Source organism: Amblyomma americanum, chromosome 8, assembly GCF_052857255.1.
Source record: "Amblyomma americanum isolate KBUSLIRL-KWMA chromosome 8, ASM5285725v1, whole genome shotgun sequence".
Taxonomy (NCBI): domain Eukaryota; kingdom Metazoa; phylum Arthropoda; class Arachnida; order Ixodida; family Ixodidae; genus Amblyomma; species Amblyomma americanum.
This window is the reverse complement of record NC_135504.1, coordinates 105,060,708-105,065,802: the sequence shown is the minus strand read 5'-3', so window position 1 is coordinate 105,065,802 and position 5,095 is coordinate 105,060,708. Positions and strand designations below refer to the sequence as shown.

Sequence of the window (5,095 nt, the reverse complement as noted above, 5' to 3'; positions counted from 1 at the left end):
CATGCCGCCGGTGGGATCCGAACCCACGACCTCCGAATATCGTGTCCGGTGCTCTTACCAACTTAGCTACGACGACATCTGTCCAATCTGCTGCTTTCGTGGGTATTTATATTTTTGCTTGTAAGCTAACCATGAGAGTGTTCACCAGGGCCACTCTCTTCCATAGCGGTGGACGTAGAACGTCCTGTAATACCGCGAGTGTGACGTACAACGTCATCTAACGGCGAGGGCGGAAACTGTGCGAGACCCCTCTTATGCTACCCATGGCATCAAGTCTGCCATAACCGAGACCCTCGTTAAGCAATTAGCAGATAAGGTAAGGAAAATTAGGGACTCGTTTTGACAAACTTATGAAGAAAGCCGACAATCACCGAAATCAAGGTGCATAGGGGAATGTTTTAATTTTTTTTAATGCGTTGTGCTAATCAATGGGATAATGATACTTAGATTAATCTATCGATTGAAGAAAATTGCTTATAAATCAGCAGAAAAAACAACCATGCCGCCGGTGGGATCCGATCCCAAGACCTCCGAATATCGCGTCCGGTGCTTTTACCAACTGAGCTACGACGACGGCTGTCCAATCTGCTGCTTTCGTGGGTATTTATATTTTTGCTTGCAAGCTAACCATGAGAGTGTTCACCAGCGCCACCCTCTTCCATAGCGGTGGACGTAGAACGTCCTGTAATACCGCGAGTGTGACGTACAACGTCATCTAACGGCGAGGGCGGAAACTGTGCGAGAGCCCTCTTATACTACCCATGGCATCAAGTCTGCCAGAACCGTGACCCTCGTTAAGCAATTAGCAGATAAGGTAAGGAAAATTAGGGACTCGTTTTGACAAACTTATGAAGAAAGCCGACAATCACCGAAACCAAGGTGCATAGGGGAATGTTTTAATTTTTTTAAATGCGTTGTGCTAATCAATGGGACAATGATACTTAGATTAACCTATCGATTGAAGAAAATTGCTTATAAATCAGCAGAAAAAACAACCATGCCGCCGGTGGGATCCGAACCCACGACCTCCGAATATCACATCCGGTGCTCTTACCAACTGAGCTACGACGACGGCTGTCCAATCTGCTGCTTTCGTGGGTATTTATATTTTTGCTTGCAAGCTAACCATGAGAGTGTTCACCAGCGCGACCCTCTTCCATAGCGGTGGACGTAGAACGTCCTGTAATACCGCGAGTGTGACGTACAACGTCATCTAACGGCGAGGGCGGAAACTGTGCGAGAGCCCTCTTATACTACCCATGGCATCAAGTCTGCCAGAACCGAGACTCTCGTTAAGCAATTAGCAGATAAGGTAAGGAAAATTAGGGACTCGTTTCGACAAATTATGAAGAAAGCCGACATCACCGAAACCAAGGTGCATAGAGGAATGTTTTAATTTTTTTTAATGTGTTGTGCTAATCAATGGGATAATGATACTTAGATTAACCTATCGATTGAAGAAAATTGCTTATAAATCAGCAGAAAAAACAACCATGCCGCCGGTGGGATCCGAACCCAAGACCTCCGAATATCGCGTCCGGTGCTCTTACCAACTGAGCTACGACGACGGCTGTCCAATCTGCTGCTTTCGTGGGTATTTATATTTTTGCTTGTAAGTTAACCATGAGAGTGTTCACCAGCGCCACCCTCTTCCATAGCGGTGGACGTAGAACGTCCTGTAATACCGCGAGTGTGACGTACAACGTCATCTAACGGCGAGGGCGGAAACTGAGCGAGAGCCCTCTTATGCTACCCATGGCATCAAGTCTGCCATAACCGAGACCCTCGTTAAGCAATTAGCAGATAAGGTAAGGAAAATTAGGGACTCGTTTTGGCAAACTTATGAAGAAAGCCGACAATCACCGAAACAAAGGTGCATAGGGGAATGTTTTAATTTTTTTTAATGTGTTGTGCTAGTCAATGGGATAATGATACTTAGATTAATCTATCGATTGAAGAAAATTGCTTATAAATCAGCAGAAAAAACAACCATGCCGCCGGTGGGATCCGAACCCACGACCTACGAATATCGCGTCCGGTGCTCTTACCTACTGAGCTACGACGACGGCTGTCCAATCTGCTGCTTTCGTGGGTATTTATATTTTTGCTTGTAAGCTAACCATGAGAGTGTTCACCAGCGCCACCCTCTTCCATAGCGGTTGACGTAGAACGTCCTGTAATACCGTGAGTGTGACGTACAACGTCATCTAACGGCGAGGGCGGAAACTGTGAGAGAGCCCTCTTATGCTACCCATGGCATCAAGTCTGCCATAACCGAGACCCTCGTTAAGCAATTAGCAGATAAGGTAAGGAAAATTAGGGACTCGTTTTGACAAACTTATGAAGAAAGCCGACAATCACCGAAACCAAGGTGCATAGGGGAATGTTTTAATTTTTTTTAATGCGTTGTGCTAATCAATGGGATAATGATACTTAGATTAATCTATCGATTGAAGAAAATTGCTTATAAATCAGCAGAAAAAACAACCATGCCGCCGGTGGGATCCGAACCCAAGACCTCCGAATATCGCGTCCGGTGCTTTTACCAACTGAGCTACGACGACGGCTGTCCGATCTGCTGCTTTCGTGGGTATTTATATTTTTGCTTGCAAGCTAACCATGAGAGTGTTCACCAGCGCCACCCTCTTCCATAGCGGTGGACGTAGAACGTCCTGTAATAACGCGAGTGTGACGTACAACGTCATCTAACGGCGAGGGCGGAAACTGTGCGAGAGCCCTCTTATACTACCCCTGGCATCAAGTCTGCCAGAACCGAGACCCTCGTTAAGCAATTAGCAGATAAGGTAAGGAAAATTAGGGACTCGTTTTGACAAACCTATGAAGAAAGCCGACAATCACCGAAACCAAGGTGCATAGGGGAATGTTTTATTTTTTTAATGTGTTGTGCTAATCAATAGGATAATGATACTTAGATTAAACTATCGATTGAAGAAAATTGCTTATACATCAGCCGAAAAACAACCATGCCGCCGGTGGGATCCGAACCCACGACCTCCGAATATCGTGTCCGGTGCTCTTACCAACTTAGCTACGACGACATCTGTCCAATCTGCTGCTTTCGTGGGTATTTATATTTTTGCTTGTAAGCTAACCATGAGAGTGTTCACCAGGGCCACTCTCTTCCATAGCGGTGGACGTAGAACGTCCTGTAATACCGCGAGTGTGACGTACAACGTCATCTAACGGCGAGGGCGGAAACTGTGCGAGACCCCTCTTATGCTACCCATGGCATCAAGTCTGCCATAACCGAGACCCTCGTTAAGCAATTAGCAGATAAGGTAAGGAAAATTAGGGACTCGTTTTGACAAACTTATGAAGAAAGCCGACAATCACCGAAATCAAGTTGCATAGGGGAATGTTTTAATTTTTTTAATGCGTTGTGCTAATCAATGGGATAATGATACTTAGATTAATCTATCGATTGAAGAAAATTGCTTATAAATCAGCAGAAAAAACAACCATGCCGCCGGTGGGATCCGATCCCAAGACCTCCGAATATCGCGTCCGGTGCTTTTACCAACTGAGCTACGACGACGGCTGTCCAATCTGCTGCTTTCGTGGGTATTTATATTTTTGCTTGCAAGCTAACCATGAGAGTGTTCACCAGCGCCACCCTCTTCCATAGCGGTGGACGTAGAACGTCCTGTAATACCGCGAGTGTGACGTACAACGTCATCTAACGGCGAGGGCGGAAACTGTGCGAGAGCCCTCTTATACTACCCATGGCATCAAGTCTGCCAGAACCGAGACCCTCGTTAAGCAATTAGCAGATAAGGTAAGGAAAATTAGGGACTCGTTTTGACAAACTTATGAAGAAAGCCGACAATCACCGAAACCAAGGTGCATAGGGGAATGTTTTAATTTTTTTAAATGCGTTGTGCTAATCAATGGGATAATGATACTTAGATTAACCTATCGATTGAAGAAAATTGCTTATAAATCAGCAGAAAAAACAACCAAGCCGCCGGTGGGATCCGAACCCACGACCTCCGAATATCGCATCCGGTGCTCTTACCAACTGAGCTACGACGACGGCTGTCCAATCTGCTGCTTTCGTGGGTATTTATATTTTTGCTTGCAAGCTAACCATGAGAGTGTTCACCAGCGCGACCCTCTTCCATAGCGGTGGACGTAGAACGTCCTGTAATACCGCGAGTGTGACGTACAACGTCATCTAACGGCGATGGCGGAAACTGTGCGAGAGCCCTCTTATACTACCCATGGCATCAAGTCTGCCAGAACCGAGACTCTCGTTAAGCAATTAGCAGATAAGGTAAGGAAAATTAGGGACTCGTTTCGACAAATTATGAAGAAAGCCGACATCACCGAAACCAAGGTGCATAGAGGAATGTTTTAATTTTTTTTAATGTGTTGTGCTAATCAATGGGATAATGATACTTAGATTAACCTATCGATTGAAGAAAATTGCTTATAAATCAGCAGAAAAAACAACCATGCCGCCGGTGGGATCCGAACCCAAGACCTCCGAATATCGCGTCCGGTGCTCTTACCAACTGAGCTACGACGACGGCTGTCCAATCTGCTGCTTTCGTGGGTATTTATATTTTTGCTTGTAAGTTAACCATGAGAGTGTTCACCAGCGCCACCCTCTTCCATAGCGGTGGACGTAGAACGTCCTGTAATACCGCGAGTGTGACGTACAACGTCATCTAACGGCGAGGGCGGAAACTGTGCGAGAGCCCTCTTATGCTACCCATGGCATCAAGTCTGCCATAACCGGGACCCTCGTTAAGCAATTAGCAGATAAGGTAAGGAAAATTAGGGACTCGTTTTGGCAAACTTATGAAGAAAGCCGACAATCACCGAAACAAAGGTGCATAGGGGAATGTTTTAATTTTTTTTTAATGTGTTGTGCTAGTCAATGGGATAATGATACTTAGATTAATCTATCGATTGAAGAAAATTGCTTATAAATCAGCAGAAAAAACAACCATGCCGCCGGTGGGATCCGAACCCACGACCTCCGAATATCGCGTCCGGTGCTCTTACCTACTGAGCTACGACGACGGCTGTCCAATCTGCTGCTTTCGTGGGTATTTATATTTTTGCTTGT

General features: G+C 45.6%; 1 non-coding gene across 1 annotated transcript; it reads right to left on the bottom strand.

Moving 5' to 3' along the window:
- Positions 1-998: 998 nt before the first annotated feature.
- TRNAS-UGA (transfer RNA serine (anticodon UGA)) lies at positions 999-1,072 on the bottom strand. The gene has a single exon. It is a non-coding gene; the product is annotated as a tRNA-Ser (tRNA).
- Positions 1,073-5,095: the final 4,023 nt, after the last annotated feature.